Source organism: Maniola jurtina, chromosome 24 (assembly GCF_905333055.1).
Source record: "Maniola jurtina chromosome 24, ilManJurt1.1, whole genome shotgun sequence".
Lineage (NCBI taxonomy): Eukaryota > Metazoa > Arthropoda > Insecta > Lepidoptera > Nymphalidae > Maniola > Maniola jurtina.
The window spans coordinates 6,904,646-6,930,006 of record NC_060052.1 but is presented as its reverse complement, the minus strand read 5'-3'; the positions used below and the strand labels follow the sequence as shown (position 1 = coordinate 6,930,006).

Here is a 25,361-nt window from a genome sequence, read left to right as displayed (position 1 = left end):
TGACTGCAATCTCACCTGGTGGTAAGTGATGATGCAGGTGTTATCAACGTTTCCATTGGAAAGGTGAAAAACTACGGGCCGCGAGAATCAGAGCGTGCGGTGTCGCTGACGAAAACGGTCAAGTGTGTGTCGTACGCTTAACTGGTGGGTGCAGACTTGCGTTACCGTTACTTTTGGTGAAAAACCACGGATTGAAAGCTTTCAAAATTCAACTCTTTCATTTCCCGGGATAAAAAACAGGCTAAGTGCGAGTCAGACTCGCACACCGAGGGTTCCGTACTTGGGTATTTTTTTGACATTTTGCAAGATAAATCAAAAACTATTATGCATAAAAATAAATAAAAATAGAATGAACAGGTAAAGCCCTTTCATATGATACCGGCATAGTTATCTTACTTTGAAAAGTGAATTGAAATAGGTACCTATGGTTGTATGTTAGTTACTCTTTCATAAAAAACTACTGAATGGATTTGGCCTAAATTCGGACTGGAGACAGATTTATACCCTGGACTAAAACATAGGCTTTTTTATCCCGGAAAATCAAAGAGTTCCTACGGGACTTTCAAAAACCTAAATCCATACAGGCGAAGTCGCGGGCGTCGGTTAGTGAGTTATACTTAATATAAGTTTAGTACGTATAGCGAATAAAGTTTTGAAGGGCTAAGTTTAACCGCAAGATAAACAAAAGTCGCAACAGCCCAGACCTTTACCGCCGCGTGCCACTCGCGGGGCCTTCGAGCGCTAGCAATGACCTAGCTTCTATACTTAACGTTAGATCTAAACTTAGCGTCTAGCGTACGCGCGCCATAGAATGAATATATAGCACTAGATCTACTTTTAGATGAAGATTGAGTTAATATAACGTTCCGCGCAGATGAGGGACTATTGTCCGCGAAGGACAAAAATACGTCCCACGTGTTTAGGGTTCCGTACCTCAAAAGGGAAAAACTGAATCCTTATAGGATCATTTTGTTGTCTGTCTGTCTGTATGTCTGTCTGTCTGCTTGTCTGTCTGTCTGTCTGTCTATCTGTCTGTCTGATATATAAAGAGCGCTAGCAATGACCTAGCTGTTAGATCTAAACTTAGCGTCTAGCGTACGCGCGCCATAGAATGCATATAGCTTTAGACGGACTGGATCTACTTTTATATAAAGATTATGTTAACATAACGGCCTGCGCAGATGAGGGACTATAATTTGTCCGCGGAGGACAAAAATAGGTTTCTAAGAACTGCATCGTTGTATTCTACGGGCAATAGTCCTTCATTTGCGCAAGCTGTAAATCTCGCTGTCGTTGTCATTTCAACCGACAGACGTCCACTGCTGGACATAAGTTATTAAGTACAAGGTTTCAATTCAAAATCAAAGTCAAATTCAAAATATTTTTATTCAATTAGACTTTTACAAGTAACTACTTTTGAATCGTCAAGAGCATCTACCACTGGTTCGGAATGCCTTACATTTATGCCTTTCCATGTCATTGAAAACGTCCTTGGGTCAAGCTGCAGCTCCCAGAGCGGCTCACTCGAGAGCTTTCATTCTCCAAATCGCAGACCTCTAGCGTAGACAGTGTTTCGGGAAAAAAATATTCTTACTACTCAATTGGTCTCCAGTGGCAAGCAATTAATAGAGGCATTAAAGCACTGCTTACCCTAATAATGAATCCCTATTTTCCTTGGTGACGCCATAACTTGTGAATGACTGGACCAAATTGGATAATTCTTATTTTGTTAATATTGTAATTGTTAGTTTTATACTATAAGAATGATTTTTTTTAAATCCACGGAAAAGACAGTTCCCGCTACAGCTACTTTTTATTAAAATTCACATAAAATCTATTGGTTTTTTGATAGCTGACTATTTGATTTTTGTGACAATTTGAGATTTTTATTAAGTAAACACTTTCTTTCTTCCAGGTACGTATTATTGGATTCATCCAACATCCATGAGGCAAATAGGCGGATATGCAAATTCATCAAACAAGCGTCATGAAACCAAGTTAATCCTAATCATTGGTAAGGAGTCGAAAAATCATAACTTCAAGCAGCAAAAACTATTTACCTTAAAAGCTAAGAGGACTTTTTCACATTTCATTTCATTAGGTACCTACCTACCTATTCAAAATGCTTCTAATCTTCGTAAAAATTATTTCTTACCAAGAGATTTGAATTATAAAGGAAAGGATTTACTTAAACCTACTTAAAACCTTTAAAAATAGTTGGAATCTAAATAATTTTTAAATACATACCTACTTATCAAAAATTTCGGGACCGGCAGGATTGGAACCTGCGTCTTCTGGGAATCACACCTAATAAAAAAAGTGTTGGTAAAACACTATCATAAAAAATTATAAATAATATAATATTAATAATATAATAATAATATTGTAATATAAACTTAAAACAGCTATTTTCCATTCAAAATGGCGGGCAAAAGATAATTTTGAACGACTGCCTATCAATCTAAATCCAACCATAATACTAGGTACCTACTTATCTAGATGTATCTAGGTACTTAGCTGTAATTTAGTGTTAATTAGTGTTTAACACTTCAAGGCTAGATAAGGGGAGTGGCGTTATTTTGTTATCAGTTCTAGAAAGAGGACGTTCTTGTCAAATCAAATTAAGTAGGTACCTACTTATTTACTTACTTAGTATGGAGAAATTAATCATGACTTTCGATATTCGGCACATTTCTTCCTACATGCATGATTCGACATTATACGTCTTTTTTAGGGTTCCGTACGTCAAAAGAAAAAGGAATCCTTACAGGTTCACGTCTTGTTGTCTATCTGCCTGCCTGCCTGCCTGTCTGTATGTCTGTATGTCTTCTGTCCGTCCGTCCGTCTGTCTGTAAGTCTGTCAGTGTTGTGTCTGTCAAGAAAACCTATACTTAGAGTATTTCCCGTTGACCAAGAATCATGTGGCGGGTAAAATTTGGAAGGTTCGGGATCATATTTTTTTGAAGCAAGTTGTTGTTACCAATTTTTGTTACTTAAGTAGGTATAGCTAGGTATGTACCTACTTAATATCTTTTTATGTCCAATAATTTTGGCGAGTAATTCGACTATTCGTCACAGAGAATGCTGAATAAAGGTGCCCACGCACTTGAACTGAACTGCAGCTGAACTGCGCGTCGCGGCAGCGCCCCGCACGATATTCTCTCCAGATGCGACGCGCGTACCGCGTAGCGCGTCACTGCCGCGCGTCGCGGCTGGAGAGAATATCGTGCGGGGCGCAGCCGCGACGCGCAGTTCAGCTGCAGTTCAGTTCAAGTGCGTGGGCACCTTAAATCGCCAACCGATTATTCGCCATATTAACTATTAAGTATTCGCGGCATCTCTAATTATGACAAGAGTGCGCTCAGCCTGGAGGCCTCTACTAAATTAACTAAAAGTAGCTGGATTAGCAGTTTTTTTCACCCAATTAGCAAAAAAAGGCTGTTTAATATTATGAAAGAGAATTTTTAATTTATAAATGAACAAACATAGTGAACCAATTTTTTTACAACATCTATCTATACTATAGAACCTACGCGACAGGTTGCAATGGCAATCGGGGTATGAGGTGGGGGGACATCCCGCTCACCCGCACGTCACTTGCACTATCCCACACCGGCTTAGCGCGGGGTCTGTCCGGGTATGGGGTCGTTCCGATTGCCATCTCAACCTGTCGCGTACTAGAACTACTAATTTATTTTTTCATCATCATCATCATCATCATCACGCTGTGGATGTCCATTGTTGGACATAGGCGTCCCTAATGAGCGCCACCATACCTGGTCCTCAGCCTTCTTCATCCAGCCACTTTCCGCCAATATCTTCATATCGTCCATCGTGCTGGAGGACGTCCCACACTACGCTTGCTTATACGCGGTCTCCACTCAAGGACATTCCGGCTCCAACGACCATCGCCTCTACGACATGCACGGTCTGCCCGCTGCCACTGCAGCTTGCTAATAGTTTGGGCTATGTCAGTGACCTTGGTTGTCCTGCGGATCTCCTCATCCTCATTTCGGATTTTATCCCTCAAGGAAACTCTCAACGCAGCCCTCTCCATAGTTCGCTGAGCGACTTTGAATTTGTTGATTAGACCGTTTGTCAGTATCCACGTTTCAGCACCATAGCCTTGCAGAATCTGGATAAGTACATACATACATACATAGACTGCTAAAATCATAACCCTTCCTTTTGGCGTTGCTGCAATCGGGTAAAAATGCAATAATGGGAAGCGTTATGACCCTCAGTAATGGTGAATACGAGGTAGAGGGGTCTACGAGATGGTAATCGGGGTATGAGGCGGGGTGAGACCCCCCCACACCTGCACATCACCCGCACGTCACCCGCGGCGCAATAGAAATACTTACACATTCTGTGAAAATTTTAATTCTCTACCCAATACCCATTACGGATTACGGTTCACAAGTTAAGTACAGACAGATGGATAGACAGTGGAGGATTAGCAATAGGGTCCCGTTGGCGTCCTTTGGCTACGGAACCCTAAAAATGCATTCAAAATTAGGTACCTACTTACCTAGTTAATTGTATACGAATTTCGTCGCGCAACTCCATTCTCTATACCCATTCAACGCCATCTATAGGTGAATAGAGTCAACAGCCCGCTCCTCTGTGATTAGCATGGTGTATTGAACACTCACAACGGTTCACTGGTTCGACTCCCGAGCAAGGCAGGCGTGTGCGTGCTTACACACTGCTAAATGATGCTTTTTAGTTTAATGGTTCGGTTGGATTGAGATTAGTTTATTAAGGACTCTGTTACATTGTAAAAAATACTTTTTCATCTCGCTCGCTCGGAAAGGATTCCTTTGCCCTTTGAAATCTGCGTGGAAAGTTGTAATTTTGCTCGCTAGCGTGCAAAGTAGGAGTTGAAATTCGGTTCCACCTTATTAGAATTCTTTGCTGGCTCGGAATTTCTTAACAAACTCTCGCGACAAAATAACATCTTTGCAGCCTTGCATAACAAATAACTATTCTTTAGCCACAGTTCACGACGGTTAGGGAACATTGTAGTGGCTTGGTCGTCACTGGCAGGCGTCAAATGTTAGTACATTTGACGCAGGTAGCCCTAAAGAGCAACCGCCGAGTTTCTTGCTGGTTCTTCTCGGTAGGAACGGCATTCCGAACCAGTGGTAAATTATTTTGACGATTCAAAAGCAGTTGTAAAAGTTTATTTGAATAAAAATCTATTCTATTCTATTCTCTATTTAAAGTAGCCCTATTTTTCTTTGAATTTACATCACTAAAGCCTATTATTTGACATATCGTCGATTCAGGATTGAACTAAGAGTTCTCTCACTCTACGTTCTGGTAGAGCGTCAATACTAAACGAAAAGGTTGATTAATTTAAAGAATCATGGGCATTTTGGGCTATTAGCGTCGAACGTCAACAGTTATGTAGGTATACTTACCGGTGTCAAATGAAATGCTTTTGCTGTGTAATGTATTCGCTATACTGTACACGGGGAACGAACGCGCGAATCCCGCCAAACGGCATCTATACTAATAAATAAAATTGGAGTGTCTGTCTGTAATTTCGAAATAACTACCTCATATTAAGCTCATATGGTTATTTGAACGATACCAACACTGAGTCACACGTTTTTAAAATTTTTGTCTGTCTGTCTGTCTGTCTGTCTGTCTGTCTGTCTGTTTGAAAAGGCTAATCTTTGGAACGGCTGAACCGATTTTGACGGGATTTTCACAGACAAGTAGAGGATTGACCAGGGTGTAACATAGGCTACTTTTTTAACCGACTTTCAAAAAGGGAGTTGTGTTTTTCTACCTATGTACACCGAAATCTCCGAGATTTCTGAACCGATTTGCGTCATTTCTTTTTTAATCGATAGAGGAACTTTGCGACATTGTTTCATAAAAAATTTGGAGTCCAACTCCTCAATCCTGATGCTGCAGGGGATCTGACCAATCCACGCGGGCGAAGCTGCGGGCATCAGCTAGTTTTTGCATAAAAAAGAGACACAGGTTCTTTATTGTGTCGCCGAAAGTCAACATCGTTATGCGAGAAGATCCTATAGTCGGAGAACAGGCGGAAAATTCTGTGGAAGTGCTTGATCTAAGCTAATAGTTTGTAATAAAACCTTTATTAGAAACTATCTGCTTGTAATAGACACTTATGGAAAAAGTAGATAGGTAATTGTAGTAGAGAAGAAGCAAGTTCATTAGTTTCACATTTTGCGAGTTAGATCCTCATAGCAAAAATCCACTAGAAATTTCGGTTCTAAAGTAGAAACTAGAAACACACACAGTATTTTGAGTATGAAATGCTTTTGCTGTGTAGTGTATTCTAAATACATATTTATTTTATAAAAGAGGAGGAGGAAAGTACCTACTTCTCCTTCTGTGTTATAAACTTTACTAAACTTTTATTAAGTACCTAGGTATTCAGTCTATCAGTTTATTAACTTAATAACAAAAAAATAAAAATCTGAAAATATGGATAGGTATCTTTTTCTTTTCAAAACATTCCTATAGCTACAGTCCAACAATTTTGGTATGACTTACAAATTCCTGAAAGGCTGGCAAAGCCCAGGCTGTTTCTCTGGTGCTGTAAATGTTCACAAGCGGTAAACACTTAACATCATGTGACCCGCCTGCTCGTTTGCTAGCTATTTAAAAAAAAATATGTTTGACTCGAGTTTATCAATTGCCTCCTCTAAATTTCTTACTAGCTCTTAGTCTAAACCGTTTGGGCCGTTATCTAGCCGTGAAAAAATACCCACCGTGCCGCCCACCACTTGCTTACGGTATTTCGAACGTGCGAGTGAGACAGGCTCAACTTTAAGCTAACACTTTTGTGAGCGTTAGAGCAAACCACTATACATCTCTATGTTCGGTTAGATGCGAGTAGTTTGGCCTAAATGAAAGTTTTATTATATTAATTGCTTCGCTTCTAACTCGCGGTGTCTTTTTGTTTGACCTTTGAAAGTCAATTAAATGCCTGTGTATTTGAAAAACGCTGAGAATTGTTTACTGTTTTTTGATCTGTTTTCTATTACTCGAACGTTGAAACGTAGACACTGGCACTAGTTCATACTTTTAAAAAGATTGTGTAGTTGTAAATCATACAAAAAGCGTTTAACGTTTTTCTCCCCATAAATGTAGTCCAATTTACATAATTTTTAAAAATGTTGTAGATATAATGAAGAACTACGCTCGAAGTTTTAATTTTAAAGAAATATTGCTTTGGAAAGTATGTTAAAAATTACTAGCGTCTAAATATCCATATTTTTATCCTAAAAACTTTCTTAAGTATTTTTTTTATTTCACTAAACTGAATACAGGCTGATGGATGGATGGATGGAAACTGAGTAATAAAAAAATAAACGTACGATACGAGCCTAGATTAACGCTTGGGGGGGGGGGGGGGGGGGGGGATTGTTATTACCAAATAAGTACTTATCTAGTTGAGTAAGTATCTAATCACTCAGAAAGGGTGAGGCAATATTGCATCGATAACAGCTTATCACTTCCTAATCCTTTACATAGATACGCAACAACTAAATATTATCAACGGCTTTATTAACCCACCGCCATTTTGTTTTTGTCTGTGGTATTAATATCTAGTGGATCTATCTAATCTGTGGTTTGCCGCAAGTAGGTAGGTGATATTTGAAGATAATTTTGTACCTAAGTATGCGTACCTAATTTAGGAAAAAGGTAAAATAAATTAGGTAAAGTACCTACGTACCTACCTCCATCATGATCAACCCATCGCCAACCAACTATGTGCCTACTGAGAGCATGGGTCAGAAGGAGAATCCCTTGGGTGAGAACCTTGGGTCATAGTCAGACACGCTTGCCTAGTACGGATTGATAGACTTCACACTCCTAACACTATTGAGAACTCTCAGGTGTCTTAGGCATGCAAACTGATGAGCTGGCGTATTGGCAGACTTCACACACCTTTGAGAACAATAAGGAGAACTCTCAGACATGCAGGTTTCCTCACGATATTTTCCTTCACCGTTAAAGCTAGTGATGCCTAGCTAAATACTTAATTGTTTAAAATGCATATAGGTATCACTTGCTTTATATTATATTATGTCTATAAACACCTGCCGGAAAGTGTGTCGATACGCTAACAGATGCCAACTAGTAGGTATTAGTTAACCTAGACTCAGGATTGGTACCTAGATACGTATTGCCTCAATAAAGTGTTAAAAAGATAAACTTTATTGTTTTATGTGTCACATAAAACTGTTACAGCTCCATCTATTAGAGTTTATGGTTACCACAGACTATAGCAATGAATAGAACTAAAAAACTTACAATGTTATACCGCTTGTTTTTTTTAAAATCACATATAGATGGCGCAGTCGGTCATTAACTTGCAGTGTTAACAAATTTGTGTTAACAAATCATACCCTTTGATAAATCATATATATCTACGTACTTAACATGATAAAATGAGGTATGCAGTACCAAATAGTTAGTGCCATAGATTCTTTCTTCGAGGTCCTTCGAGTTCACAGAAGTTATGAGTTCATTTCCGCGATCAGCTGTTTGCGAGGTTGTTATATTGGAGTTTTATACAAATTTTGTAAGTCCTCATATTATCAGACTGACAGACAACAAAGTGATCCTTGAAGGGTTCCTTTTTTTACGGAACCCTAAAAAAGAAGTAGATTACAATGTTTATTTGATGCAATGCTATAGAGTAGATTTGCTTTTAGCCTATTTCTAAATAAGGGAAATATATTTAACTATTTAGGCATTGAATTTTAAAATTTTAATTACAAGTAGGTAGGTATTCTTCCTTAAAATACGGAAACTGTGGAGACCTTGCCTTGTTAGGAGCCTTGCATCCGTCTAGAATACTAGATTTGTTAGAATTTCCTTAAACTATGAAATTTATTGTGTTATCTCTCGCTTAGAATTACAATTAAACTGACGGAAGGAATAAAATTAGACTGACGTAAAATCCAATATGGCTTACCATGTCACAATTTATAGATAATAAATTGACGTAAAAGGCGACATGGCGTTTTCAATTTGAACGGCAATTTAACAAAGATTTAACGAGGTCATATGAATTGTAGAGTCGAGTGCTGATAACCCAGTGGTTAAAACGTCGGGCTCTTATTTCGAAGGGTTGAGAGTTCGGTTCCGGACTCACACATCTACCTAACTGTTCGCAGTAAATATACATAAGAGACACTGATATAAGTTTTATTCTATTACTATAGGAGGCCCGCGACTTCGTCCGTGTGGATGTAGGTTTTTGAAATCCCGTGGGAACTGTTTGGTTTTCCGGGATAAAAAGTTGTCTCTGTCAATAACATGGACACAAGCTACCTCGGTACCAAATTTCATACGAATCGGTTGAGCGGATGGGTGCTTAGGAATCCCGTGGGAACTCTTTGATTTTCCGGGATGAAAAGTAGCCTATGTCCGTTCCCGGGATATAAGCCAACTCTGTACTTTTCGTCAGAATCGGTTAAACTGTTGGGCCGTGAAAAGGTAGCAGACAGACAGACAAACTTTCGCATTTATAATATTACCTAGTATGGATTTTCAATTAAAAAACAACAAAGTGATCCTATAAGGGTTTTTCCTTTTGAGGTACGGAACCCTAAAAAAGACACTGGTTGTGTCCTCAGGAAAAAAAATTATAATTTCGAAAAGCTTTAATTTAAGCTGTAATAACATTATGGAGACTAACACCAGGGGTTGCCCGGGGGAGGGTTTCACACAATAACCAGCTAAGCCGATTAATGTGAAACTTTTACCATCGGCTCGGAACCACACACTGTCCGTATTAAAATCACATACTTACGGTGCTAGGAGTAATGGAGTTTGAACCGTCGACCTTTCGGATTTCAGTCTGCTCTTTAACCGTTGAGCTATTGAGGCCTTAGAACCTAATTAGCCACAAATAGGTACTTAATCTAGACATTTTTTAAGCTCACGTTCTATTCGCATTATTGTAGCCTACACCTTACCAAGTTAAGACCTATAATTTTCATATCATTAGAAAAAAGTTATTGACTGATATGGTTAATGAGATTATGCACACATACAGACGTACAGATATTATAATTACGAGAACACCTGCTTCCGCGCAGACCGGCTATCGGCTTTGCACAAAAGCTGGCAAACATATTTAGAATAGCTTATTTAACCGGTTACGCCTTATGTACTTGGGTTCCGTAACAGAATGCTAAAAAGGAACCCTTATCTATACTAATATTATAAAGAGGAAATCTTTGTATTTTTGTATGTTTGTATTGAATAGGCTCAAAAACTACTGGACCGATTTCAAAATTTCTTTTACTATTACTTAGAGGGATTCTTCCGAATCCGTATAGGCTATATTTTATCCCGGAAAATAGAAAAACTAAATGTCCACCCGTGCGAAGCCGGGGCGGGTCGCTAGTCTATTATAAAGACAAAGTTTGTAAGTTTTTTTGTAGGGACTACAGATTTTGATAAATCTTTCACTAGAAGAAAGCTCCATTATTCCTGAGTGACATAGGCTATATTTTATTTTAAAAAAACCGGCCAAGTGCGAGTCAGACTCGCACACTGAGGGTTCCTTACTCGGGTATTTTTTCCAACATTTTGCACGATAAATCAAAAACTATTAGGTATGCATAAAAATAAAAATCTGTTTTAGAATGTACAGCCCTTTCATATGATACCCCACTTGGTATACCTAGTTATCTTACTTTGAAAATTGAAACATATTTTTTTTTTTTTTAATGATGTGACCACATATTCGCGGTTTTCAGATTTATTCCTGTACTTGTGCTATAAGACCTACCTACCTGCCAAATTTTATGATTCTCGGTCAACGGGAAATACCCTATAGGTTTCTTAACAGACAGACAGACAGACAACAAAATGATCCTATAAGGGTTCCGTTTTTCTTTTTGAGGTACGGAACCCTAAAAAAATAGAGATCTCTAGGAAAATTGTGATAAGCTACCCGTGCGAAGCAGTAGCGGGTCGCTAGTTGCTTATAATGCGACTAAATCCGTCTGCATCGGTTTGTCACAGTTGCTTATTTTACGGCTGAAATCAATCTAAATAACTATAACTTATTTAGATCGACTGTCAGTCAGTCAGTCAGTCAGTATCGATCAGTCAGTCGACTGATCGGTCTATCAAGGTGCAGCTTGAACTACTCCGGAACTACGGATCGGGCTGTTTGTCAACCGCTAAGAATGGATTATTAAAAGTTCGCCCCCTAAAATCACACTTCACGCTAATATTATAAAGGCGAAAGCTTATGTGTATGTACCTAATGTGTGTGTGTGTATGTTTGTTACTCTTTCACGCAAAAACTACTCGACGGATTTAGATTAAAGGCATGCAGATATGCTATATTATGTCGTAGACATTCGGGTCTGCCCGCGAAATTAAAATTTTATTTTGTTTTCCGCAATTTGTAAACTAATACGACAAAGTAGGCTTATGGCATTCTAGTTGCGACAATGGCAGTATTATTTCCACGTGTTTATATAAAAATCTGTACTTGATGAGGTCCAGTTTAAGAAATTAGCTCTAGTATCGACTAATTTGTGAGTTACAGTCGATACTAGAGCTAATTTCTTAAACTGGACCCTTTCAAGTAAAGATTTTTATATAAACACGTGGAAATGATACTGTTATTGTCGCAAATAGAATGCCATAAACCTACTTTGTCGTATTAGTTTACAAATTGTGAAAAACCAAATAAAAGAATTTCGCAGGCAGACCCGTGAAAATTCAATCCCTAAAAGGCTAAAACAGGGGTTTGAAATTTATGTATGTCTACACGGACGAAGTCACGGGCATTAGCTAGTAATAATATATTTTATCATAATGATAAGTATCTGTTATTATAAATTCCGCATGAATTCACTTAACATTGTGGAGGTAACATAAGCCCCGAGGCGAGGCTAACCTTGCCTCAATATTAGCGGCCGAATGACAATAATATCACTAAAGTATGTAATTACATAGTTGCCACTTAATTATGTAAATAGACTTGTTATTTACTGAAGTTTATCTGTGTCTCATCTCAGGGAAAATGAGAAACCTTTTTTGGACCTTGAAGCCTTTTTTTTTTGAAACCTTGAGAGAAAAGAAGAGATTTTTTGGGTTCCGTACATAAAAAGGAAAAACGGAACCCTTATAAGATCACTTTGTTGTCTGTCTGTCTGTCTGTGTCCGTTTGTATGTTTGTAGTAAAACCTACCTATAGGGTACTTCCCGTTGACCTAGAATCATGAAAGGCAGGTAGGTAGTTCTTATAGCACAAGTAAAGGAAAACATCCGAAACATCACAGAAAAAAAATTAAAATATTTTTCAATATAACTATAGGTAGGTACCAAGTGCATGAAAGGACTTAACTTGTACATTCTAAAACAGGTTTTTATTTATTTTAGGTTTTTCAAAAAATCTAAATCCACGCGGACGAAGGCGCGGGCATCATTTAGTCCTAATCCTGGATGTTTGGATGTTTGTTACTCAATCACGCAAAAACTACTGAATGGATTTGGCTGAAATTTGGAATGGAGATAGATTATACCATGGATTAACACATAAGCTACTTTTTATCCTGGAAAATTAAAGAGTTCCCGCGGAATTTCGAAAAACGTAAATCCACGCGGACGAAGTCGCGGGCATCAGTTAGTAGTTTTATAATTTTCATGTGAGGTAGATTGGAATATAACAGTTAATTTAATTAACTTGAAAGATTAACTAGTCCAGCAGGGCATTAATGCAAGTTATGACATCCGCGTGACATTTTTTACTTTCGCCGGCCAATTAGCGGTCGTTCATCATTCGTGGATAGCTCGTTAGGGTCGCACTCCAAATCATTCAATGTCATACTGGTGCCCACTTGATGTTAGATATGACATTCGGAATTTTGATCGATGTTTAAACCGCCAAGGTAAACGTTGATCGTCAACGATTAATCGTTAACTAGGACTTCTAGCAGCGATACACAAAAACCGGTCAAGCGTGAGTCGGACTCGCATAGGGACGGTTCCGTACCACCGCATAAGAAATGACACTTTATTTGTTTTTGATTTTCATGGTGGCCATTTTGAAATTTTCACTAAGTAAGTAGATATTTGTCGTTATAGCGGCAATGGAAATACACATTCTGTGAAAACTTCAACTCTCTACCTAAAGGTTCACGAGATACAGTCTGACAGATAGACGGACGGACGGACAGTGGCTTAGTTATCCTGTTTTCACCCTTCAGGTACAGAATGCTAAAAAGTGGTAATAGCCTAGTGGTGAGTGAGATCGAAAGGTCGGCGGTTTAAATCCAACCTATTGCACTATTGTCGTACCCACTCCTAGCACAAGCTTTACGCTTAGTTGGAGGGGAAAGGGGAATGTTAGTCATGACTAACATGGCTAATATATATATAACTCCGAATAGTTAGAGGTGCGTTCCCGAACCGGACACGGGACGACGAATAGGCGGCCGAACTATTAACTACTAGCCGATGCCCGCGACTTCGCCCGCGTGGATTTAGGTTTTTCGAAATCCCGTGGGAACTCTTTGATTTTCCGCGATAAAACGAAGCCTGTGTGCTAATCCAGGATATTATCTATCTTCATTCCCAGCCAAATCCGTTTAGTAGTTTTTGCATGAAGGAGTAACAAACATACAAACACACATCATCATCATCATCAGCTTGTGGACATCCACTGATGGACATAGGCCTTCCCTAAAGAGCGCCACCACACCCGGTCCTCAGCCTTCCTCATCCAGCCACTTCCCGCCAGCCGCTTGATATCATCGGTCCATCGTGCTGGAGGGCGTCCCACACTACGTTTGCTTAAACGCTGTCTCCACTCAAGGACTTTCCGGCTCCAACGGCCATCGCCTCTAGACAGGCATGGCCTGCCCATGCCACTTCAGCTTGCTAATAGTTTGGGCTACAAACACACACATACACACAAACTTTCGCCTTTATAATATAAGTGTGACTAGGCGATAGGTTGAAATGATTATGTTCATTTATTTATACATAGGTTCTATATCTACAAAGCAAACAGTCAAACACATGCCGCGTGTGTACACATCATTAAACACAAAACACCTTTAAAACGTTTGCTGTGAACACAGACGTCGTTATATTTGAATATTCCGTCAATCGGTTTAGCATAGGATAATAAAACATACCCACTTGTTTATACGTACCTACAATCTACATCACAATAATATAGGTATCTATGGTCAAAGGTACCTAGAACCTACCTACCATCTGCCATTGAATTTGAACGCAATTTTCATAACAAGTCGTAATTTAAAAAAACCGGCCAAGTGCGAGTCAGACTCGCGCACCGAGAGTTCCGTACTCGGGTATTTATCCGACGTTTTGTACGATAAATCAAAAAACTATTATGCTTAATAAAACATAAAAATCGGTTTTCGAATGTACAAGTAAAGCCCTTTCATAATATTATGATACCCCACTTGGTATAGTTATCTTACTTTGAGAATTAAAACCCATTTTAATTTTTTTCTCAGTGGTGTAACCACAAATTCACGGTTTTCAGATTTATTCCTTTACTTGTGCTATAAGACTTACCTACCTGCCAAATTTCATGATTCCGAAAATTGATTGTAAATATCATCATCTTGAATTTCATGTCAACGGGAAGTAGGTACCTACCCTATAGGTTTCTTGACAGACAGACAGACAGACAACAAAGTGATCCTATAAGGGTTCCGTTTTTCTTTTTGAGGTACGGAACCCTAAAAAGTAATAAAACATGACTAGACTATCCTACCAAAAAATTAACCAAAAAGAAAAAAATACTTACCTACATTTGAAAATGGCGCTATGCCATATTGAACTTTTTTCAAAAAATCATAGCCAGTGTCACTCAGGATGAAGTAAGGATTCTAAATATACCCGATACATCCAAATCTGTTTAGGCAATTAGAAGATATGGTGGACTACATATATATGCATACATGAACCCTGAAATGATTTCACTCCTTAATTTTTTTGGCAGTCAGTTAGTTAAGTAAAAGTTCTTCGCTGGTAAGTACATTCTATGAAGACCTTTATCTAATAGATAGATATCTATAATAATAAAAGAGAACCAAGCATTCCTGTACCTAACAGAAGGACTGGAAAGCGTATAACAGGTTTGTATCAAATAAATTGTGAATCGGCGCAGCGATCTGCAATGCAAGGTCGCCGGTAGAGGCACCGTACAATTTGATAATCAGGAGGCAGTCCTAAAATCGTTCTGTGTGTCGAAACTTCACAACGTGCGGGACAGCCTGATCCCTTCCTAAACACATTATATAAGAAATCTTAATAATATTGAACCCATCACTATTAATACACACAGAGTCCGAGATATAACATACTTTATATACAGAGTCCATACACAACAATAATATCACCTTGGTTATTTACAGGGCTTTCAAGAAAATGTCTAGAAAAAGAAAGAAAATACTTTTATTTGTTCTGTAACATGAAAATATACTCGTGCATTACCTCTTAACCTTACAACAGAGAGAACCTTAGAACGGGGCTATTATAGTAGGTATCTATTACAAATTTTAAACGAATCAAAAAAAAATACTCGTATGAATGTTCCCAAAACCTACTTGAATAAAAACAATTTTCGATTTTAATTTTCTATTAAAATACTTTTATTCTGTAAAATGAAAAAAAGGCAAATATAAAATAAAAGCAAAACTCTTCTCTCCACATTTGATAACACAAAAAAATATCAAGTTTAAAACTAGGACCGACCAAAATTACTTATATTATTAATTTAATTAACAGTATATAACTAAGCAAAGTACAAAACATGCAACTAAGTAACTATATCCAGTGATAACACACTGTCCTACACATTCAAAGCTCATGGCTAACCTACATGCGCCCGCGCATGCTCTAACCTAGAAACAGGCTAGATTTCGTGACATTCGCGTTCCGCGCATGTGTGCGTATCCATTCACGACTGTGTTCGTTGTTTCACACGCACACTAACGCGACTATGACGTATCAATCGCTTACTATCTTTGGAATTACGACTCTATTACATAATACACATAAGGTTGCTTGTTTTAATTACAAGGTTCTTTTACACACACAACTGTCAAAGTTATGACGTATTGCTTGCTTAGTATGGTTGGATTTATGACTCTATATTTTAGTACATAAAGCAGTTTTTAGAATGTGTTTTAATATAATTCGTTTATATCTAACTCAATATAGTATTGGTGGGTTTTTCGTATGATAATATGGGCGTAGCTATGTTACGGGCCAAATTCTGTGCATGTACAATTTTTAAACTACCCGGCCAAATATCAAATAACTATGTACTTATCGATTAATTTCATGCCAAAAAATCATTAATTATCGAACGACGGATCTTTCTGTTGGTCTTAATAAAATCTGAACCCTTACCGTAATCGTGAACTTATTTCTTATATTATTTATTATATTTTTTATTATCTGTTGACTGACTGTATTCAGCCATCGGTTTAACTGATTTTGACAAAATTGGTACAAACATAGCTGGCATCCCGGAAACAGGCCAGACTAAGACTACTTTTTATCTCGCTAAATCTAGAGTTCTTGCGATTTTTTTTTAATCCTAAATACCAGCATAAGAAATCGCAGACATCATCTAATAACTCTATATAACAAACAGATATCTACTTCATTTTTATTTATAAAAATAAATAAAAGCTTGGGTGCAGTTCAGCTATTAACCGCAACAAAAAAAAAAACACCTAGGCAATGTTAACATTACAAGTGTTGCAAAGTTTGCCCGTAACAGCTATGTATCTATAATAGTTGGAACGTTTGAAATGATTTGTTTTGTACATGGCCGATTTAGTCGCCATTTATTGAATGCACTTTAAAAACAAGGCTTTAGAATTAGTGATTTAGATCAAGGTTAGCCGGTTGGAGACCTAAACGAGTCCTTTTAGGTTTAAAGTTAGTGCTAAGAGTGGTCGCAAGGTCACGCCAATTTATATGACCGACTTGATACCTAATCTGAATGTATAATTGAGTAGGTACTTACCTAGCTGTTAAAACAACTTGTTTTCAACGGAAAATTGTTAGATGCATCATTCAAGTCCTTTACTTGGACCTACTGCCTGATTTTATGGGTAGGTTAGCGCATAACTTAAAATCTTTTATTGTATCATATTTTGTTCTTCTTTACCTTTTTTTTTTCTTTTTGTATTTGTAAATTAATTAATCATCTAGTTCGTGTAAGTGGCTCTGCCGTTCAATTAGATGTAAATAAATAAATAAATAAAATAAATAAATAACCGAAGAGGCTCTTACGGTAGTGGAGCATTGCGGGAGGGTAACATTTTTTTTAAAAGAATATTAGCCATGCTAATCATGCCTAATATTCCCCTTTCCCCTCCAATTAAGCGTAAAGCTTGTGCCAGGAGTGGGTACGACAATGCAACGGGTAGGGTTTGAACCGCCGACCTTTCGGAATTCAGTCCGCTCTTCAACCGTTGAGCTATCGAGGCTATTGTTAGGTTACCAGCCAGGTAACCTCCGCGTGTGCCTGAGTGTTGCGGGTACCAGCAGCGCTTGGACCGGTGTAAGTACCCTGGTGAGTGGTGCCATGTCCCGAGCAGAGGACGCCTAGACGCACCCATGGGGCAGCTCCTTTGGTTTCCACACGGCATCGTACCGTAACGCTAAATCGCTTGGCGGCATGGCTTTGCCGGTAGGGTAACTAGCCACGACCGAAGCCTCCCACCAGACTCTTACTCTACTATACTCTTACTACAGACTCTACTTTACTATAGACTCTTTTTTTACAGATAACTATCATTAGGTAGTTAAATTAGGTACACTAACTGGTATTGATAGTCAAGATAGGGGCCTCTTTAGGGGAGCATTTAGACGCATAGCATCTTGTGTCATAATTATATTCAAACGTTATTGCAATGCATTTTAACAGGGCTCTCTCCGTCACTCGTTTCACACAATCGTTGTTCCAATTTCATTTGAATATCAAGCAACCAATAAGTCCATGAAATTTTGCAGACATATTCTAGAAACTGTGTATCTGTGGTGTTTTAGATTTTTCTAAAAATATGTAGTTTTAAAATTACAAGGGCTCAAAGATTTGTATGAAAATTTTTAAGATCGCGTAACTTTGAAACCGAATATTTTAACAGAAATCTGGAAAACCACAGACATAGCTATATTAGTTTCTAGAATATTGCATTTCATGGACTTTGGTTGTTTAATATTCAAATGAAATTGGAACTACGATTGTATGATACGAGTGACGGAGAGAGCCCTCTTAAGATTGACTAATATGGCACATGTCGTCTGAATGGTCCCCTGAAGAAGCCCCTATCTTGACTATCAATTCCAGTGATAAAAACTAACAATTTGAGTTCATTTCACCAGAATTCGTAGTTATTACACTTCATTTCCTGGTCAATTTCGGACCAATAGTGTAATTAGGTGCCCGTGGTTATCACTGGGCGTCGCCAAACCGCACCGATCATTGTACCTACCTACCTACCTACCTACCTACCTACCTACCTACCTACCTACCTACCTACCTACCTACCTACCTACCTACCTACCTACCTACCTACCTACCTACCTACCTACCTACCTACCTACCTAATCTAATAGCTAGGTCGTGCGTCATCGGTATTTTAACTCTATTGAGGAAAACGAAAAACATAGACTAATTCAACTGCAATTTAACCATATTTAACACCCGACCCAAAAAGAAGGGTGTTACCTATAAGTTTGATGTTTGTAGGTATCTGTGTATCTGTCTGTGGCATCGTAGCTCCTAAACTAATGAACCGATTTTAATTTAGTTTTTTGTTTGTTTGAAAGGTGGCTTGATCGAGAGTGTTCTTAGCTATAATCCAAGAAAATCGGTTCAGCCGTCTGAAAGTTATCAGCTCTTTTCTAGTTACGGTAACCTTCACTTGTCGGGGATGTTTTACACTTGTGCATAAATACTTATCGCTTCCTTCGGATAGGTACTACTAAAAAATACCGGACGGATTGGCTGTGTAATGAAGATAGATTATACCATGACTTAATGCATGGGCTACTTTTATCTCGGAAAATCAAAGAGTTCCCACGGATGACGAAACCTATATCCACGCGAATAAAGTCACGGGTGTCATCTAGTATTTCCATAAAGAGAGCCGCTCCATAAAAAGGTTGAAAATTACTGATATAAAAGATCTACTTATTTGCAACAATTTGAAACCAGTGCATTGTTGTAGATATCAGTTTTATATAAGTTAGACAATTCTAAGAACTCACACAACATGTTTCTATGAAGTAGGTAAATAGGCGAGGCTACTCAGCTAAATTCACGATGAGGCCACGATATAGGTACCTACGCGCGCGAAATTGTTAACTTGTATGATAATAGGTACCTAATATAATAATTTTAATTTATAATATCCTTTTTTAAGGACCTGTCATCCCGTCTCGTGGAGTCCACGGGTGACCGGAGGTCTGGCAGTTACCTCGGTCAGCATATTAGTCTGGCCATTCAACGAGGTAACGCAGCCAGCGTTCTGGGCACCCTGCCTCGTTACAGTGATTTGGATGACATTGTTGTTTTGTAATTTTTATATTTAAGTGTGCTATAAGACCTACCTCAGGTAGGTAATTTCATGATTCTAGGTCAACGGGAAGTACTTACCTTAAAGGTTTTCTTGACAGACACGACAGACGGACAGACACAACAAAGTGATCCTATAAGGGTTCTATTTTTCCTTTTGAGATACGGAACCCTAACAACAGATAAGGTGCGAGGTCTCAGTTCGGGGCGAACTAATAGATTTAAAACAAGTGTAAATTAAAAATTTATAACACCCCCGACAAGTGAAGGTTACAGTACTAGAAAATAGCTGATAACTTTCAAACGGCTGAACCGATTTTCTTGGATTATAGCTAAGAACACTCTCGATCAAGCCACCTTTCAAACACAAAAAAATTAAATTAAAATCGGTTCATTCGTTTAGGCGCTATGATGCCACAGACAGATACATAGATACACAGATACACAATTATACAGATACACTGATACACACGTCAAACTTATAACACCCCTCTTTTTGGGTCGGGGGTTAAAAAAACGGCCATTTCCGCTCGTGTATTCTAGTGTACGTTGATAATTCGTTCAATGTCGCGTCGAGGCATGCAATTTAATAAAACACCTAAATATAGATGTAAAAACTAGATAGCTGCATGTTTTCGTGCGATTGTGTGCCAGGGCCGCACCGTGCGGTGCACATGTGTGCGAAATGCGATACCCGCACCTAGGGCTGCCACACGCAAGTTTCCACCACAGAACCCTAATAAAACTTCACACTAATATTATAAAGGAGAAAGTTTGTGTGAAGGTGTGTGTGTATGTTTGTTACTCTTTCACTCAAAAACTATTGAACCGTTTCGGCTGAAATTTAGAATGGAGATAGAATATACCCTGGATTAACACATAGGCTACTTTTTATCCCGTAAAAATCCATGGTTCAATAATTTTTTCGTGTTTTTTGAAAACAAAACAAAAATTATTAAACGACTACTTACCTATTCAAAAATATTTTTCCGCCTCTGGGTCACTGGCAGACGTGATTAACTGATTAAAAACCATTTTCAATGCACGTTTTAGCGTCTACCATGAATTTAAAAGGTCAAAATTTTCCCCGAAAAAGGGGACAACCCTATCTGGGCCACCAGTATCAATAGTTGTAACCTTGTATAGTTGTTTGATAATTTAATATCATTAGACGTCGCTGCGTAAGCTGTAATAATAGTTTTAGGTATTCTTAGTGTAGTTTCGTTCTTGATGTCTTTTTGGTTTCTTGTCTTCTTGGGTCTTTCTAGTCTTCTTTTCTAGTCTTTTTGGGTTTCAAAATAATGGGATTTTTGTTAGTCGCGACTTCCATCTTCTACGGACGCTTTCTTTGCTTTTTTATTTTTCCCATCATAACTGATATTTGGTCAGATCATATAAACTGAGGGCGGTTACGCACTCATCTGATTCGAATCCGTCAAAATTCGTTCCGAAGTAGTCATAGAACTATTTGTATGGTAACTCACCTCACGCACTTGATTCGACTTCTGCCATCCGATTTCTCTCCGTCATCTGTGAGAATACCTACCTCGGATGTACGTCTCCGATTCAAATCGGACATATTATTATGATGTAGAATGTAGATATGTCAAAGATGTCCACTGTATAGCTTTGAATTGGATCAGAAATAAGATTAGTGCGTAAGCAATCCGAATTCAGTCCGAATTTTTTATATCCGTAAGTCCTACTTATTTTCACGGATTGAATCGGATGAGTACTTACTTACTAGGTAAGTAGGAATACTAGGCAAATTATAATCAAATATTTTGTTTTTCAGTTATTATGTACTAGCCGATACCCGCGACTTCGTTCGCGTGGATGTAGGTTTTTTAAAATTCCCGTGGGAACTCTTTGATTTTACGGGATTAAAAGTAGCCTATGTGCTAATCCAGGGTATAATCTATTGCCATTCTCAATTTCAGCCCAATCCGTCTAGTAGTTATTGCGTGAAGGAGTAACAAACATACACACACACACACACACACACATACAAACTTTCGCCTTTATAATATTAGTGTGATAAGTGTGATATACGTCCTACTTGTTTTCACGGATTGGATCGGATGAGTACTCACTACTACTAGGTAAGTAGGTATACCAGGCAAATTAATGAAATATTTTGTTTTTCAGTTATTATGTACTTAGTATGTAGTTGTACGTACTTATTATTCAGCAACTTTTTATCTTGGACCTCGGTAAATAAACAGTTTTCCTAGAAAACACCAATAAACCTTTTAATCGACCTAACTTCCTCATCATTAGTTAGGAATGCTGCAGCGAGGAATTTCAATTAGCTATTATAATTTTACTTAAAAACTAGATTAAAGGGTTAGGTATTATTTAAGTTAATTAGAGCACAATTAGGTATATAATTTAAATTGGACTGTGTTATGGAATATCAAATTAAGCGACAAAATCGAAAATAAAAGTTATGAATACAGATCTATTCTAGGCAGGATAAACTATGTTTTCAGCCAGTTTTGTGTTCAAAAGTCACTCAAAGAAAAAAGAAAGTCAAAGAATTTTGTTGTAAAAAAAAATTAGATTATAATAGGGCTGACATGTACATATAAAATGTATAAAAGCCCTTAAATAAATAAAGAAAAAAAGTCACTCCTAGTAATTTATAATAAGGAGATAAATCAAGCGACAGGACAGGAGGAGGAATAGGACATTAAGACCTATACTTATAGACCTAGCATAGTAGATTTTGTAGTAGACCTGTGCATACATTTCTTACGAATTAAGAATTATGCGCCAAAGTTACTATTACAAATACACAAAAAAGATTCCAAATTGCTTAAACGAATTAAATGCGAGTTATAAGTAATTTGTCATGTATTAATTTTTATTTTAACGCATTATCAGTGGTTTTTCAGTCTAATTTTCAAATAAAGTAGTTTGTATTAAAATACCTAATAATACCTATGTGTTTAGTATATTTTATTCTTTATATTTTTAATATTTATATTTTATATAAAAATTATACTCCTAACATAAAAAATATACTTACACATAACAATTTCAACTTTCGAATCTACCAAAAGTGGCGCTTAATCTATTGTTACATAACACAGTCCAGTTATGCTGAAAACTTCAGCTCTAGTATGAATTACAATTTCAAAAGTCTCTGCTTAGGCAGGTACTGACCCAGGACCATGCAGGTCATCATCATCATTGCAACCAGTCATTGTTGGTTCAACCGGTCCCTCTCAAAATGAGAAGGGCTTAGGTTCACTTAACTTAAATCAAGTAAGCAAGGATTTACCGAATTGTATTTATCGAAAGGGAAATAAGCACTTTCTAATGTCTATTATACTCATATCATACAACCATATGGGACAAGGTACCTAGAAGTTGTCACATCCTATTGTCTACACTTTACAGCATACAGCAATTCAGATTTGTCATGTTTCTCTAAAAGACGAGTTTTGCAGATAAATTATTCTCGCATACGATAATGTGATGCCGGATAGTCGACGATTAGGGGTCGCAGGGTCAGACTTTCTACCTAAATAGAGAAATTACTGACAACGCGCAAAAGCGAATACCTACACGGTACACCACTATCTTAGGAACTTAGAAAATCAATGATCAACCCATTTCCACCCCACTACTGAGTGCGGGTCTCCTCTCAGAATGAGAAGGGTCTAGGCCATAGTCTGCCACGCTGGCCCAATGCGGATTGGCAGACTTCACACACCTTTGAGAACATGGAGAACTCCCAGGCATGCAGGTTTCCTCACGACGTTTTCCTTCACCGTTAAAGCAAGTGATATTTAATTGGTTAGAACGCACATAATTGAAAAGTTAGTGGTGCGTGCCCGGGATCGAACCCCCGACCTCCGATTAGGAGGCAGACGTTCTAACCACTAGGCTATCACACTTAGAAAATCAATGGAAAATGACAAAACTTTTTATATTCGGCTAGACGATGTTCGGGACTTCATTCGTGGATTTATAGCTCGTTCACACAGGCTGCGTAAGCGTAGACGTAGCGCGTACCATTGCGTTGTAATGTATGGAACTGTATGAAACATGGCACACCGCTTGCGTAAAGCGTGCACGTACGCATAACTCGGTGTGTTAGGGGTATACGCGCGACACTACGCCCGTGTTACGTGTACGCAATTGGCGTGAATCGGCCTTTAGGTTTTTGAAAAATTCCGTGGGAACTCTGTAACTTTAACTCTGTTTGAGCTCTGTCGAAGTGTACCTACTCTGTTGACGTTTAACTTTTCGGGATAAGAGGAATCCTATTTCTATCTTCAAGTCCGTTGCTCTGTTGCGACGTGATTAAAGGACGAACCAACAAATGAACACATTTTGCATTTATAATATGGTAGTGATAGAACTCGGGGATAATTTAAACAATTAAATAATTTAGGTCATAGTCTACCATTCTGTCTAAGTGCGGATTGGGATCTTTGAAAACATGGAGCACATTCACCGTTGAAGCAAGTGATATGTAATTGCTTTAAACGCACATAACTCCGAAAAGTTACCTAGCTTTTGAGCGTGCCTGAGAAATATCTTAGGTCCACCCGATTAGACGGCCGAGACGTCTTAATAACTAGGCTATCACTGACAGGCCCCTATGCAGACTTAATTAAGCAGATTCCGATATTAAGAGCCACTTTTAATTATACTCTACAAAAGTGCATAGTAAATAACACAACAATTTCAATCAGGATAGTTGCCAAAGTCCGTGGCCGAGCGACGATCGCCATATTGGAATAGTTTGACCGCCGGTTGGACAATACCTCCATAATACCAATTGAGTGCAAATAACTCAGACCGATCCGGTCGAAGGACCATATAGAACCGAACTTTGTCACGTCATACAAACTTATCATGATTTTATAAAAATCCAACTTTTTCCCACCCTTTTGCGGCTTTAACCAGGATCGGGAGAAGGTAGTCAAAATACAAGTCATCAATCACCATCATATCAACGCATCGCCGGTCCACTAACGCGCACGGGTCTCCTCTCTGATTAAGAAGGGTTCAGACCTTACTAAGGTCTAAACCCTTCTGAAGACTTCACACATCTTTGAAAACATAATGGACTCTCAGGCATCCAAGTACCCTTATGATGTTTTTCTTCACTGCTAAAGCAATGATTTATCCCTTCAACAAAAATCATAATAAGACTACGAAGGCAAAATTACTTGAAAAAACAAAATGAAAAACACTTAAGACCCATTTTCCCAAAGCCGATTTTCGTTTTCTCACAACCCAAATCACTTTTTAAACGGCCCAATCATACCAAACAACTCTATAATAACAAGAACCAGTAATTTAATAGTTCCACCATAGACGACACAGTAATTTCACGTTGGCAACATTGGCAACCTAATGACTGTTGTAAGCGCGCGAATTCTTTGCAAAAATCTAAAATGGCGGATCGAAAATGACGCGTTTCGAATTTGAGTACTCGTATGTCATTTTAACGTTGTGAAGTTATTGTTTTAGTTTTTCTGTTCTCTTGTAGGTACCTATACAATTTATTTTTCTGTTCCACAATTTTATTCCGTTTATCCACCCTAAAAAAGCCACGTCCATGAAAAATGCCGTTGCTTATAATAATTATTTCATCTATATTTGAGAAACTGCTGAAAGTTCCTGTTTCTGAAAGAAAGATTGTGTTTGACCTGTGTGTATTTATTCTGTATTCTGAGTGTGTATGTATGTCCGTTCCTATGTTCGCTTGTAACTACTTAACGGTTTTACCAAA

At 38.1% G+C, this 25,361-nt stretch overlaps 1 protein-coding gene and 1 long non-coding RNA gene across 4 annotated transcripts in view; one reads left to right on the top strand and one right to left on the bottom strand.

The window, feature by feature from the left end:
* Window positions 1-25,361, top strand: part of LOC123877784 (mushroom body large-type Kenyon cell-specific protein 1) — a 268,246-nt gene that overhangs the window by 158,517 nt on the left and 84,368 nt on the right. The window lies entirely within an intron of this gene.
* On the bottom strand, window positions 7,112-13,520 carry LOC123877835. Its single transcript, XR_006798687.1, has 3 exons — window positions 13,477-13,520; window positions 12,957-12,958; window positions 7,112-7,216 (listed from the first exon to the last, which is right to left on the bottom strand). It is a non-coding gene; the product is annotated as an uncharacterized LOC123877835 (long non-coding RNA).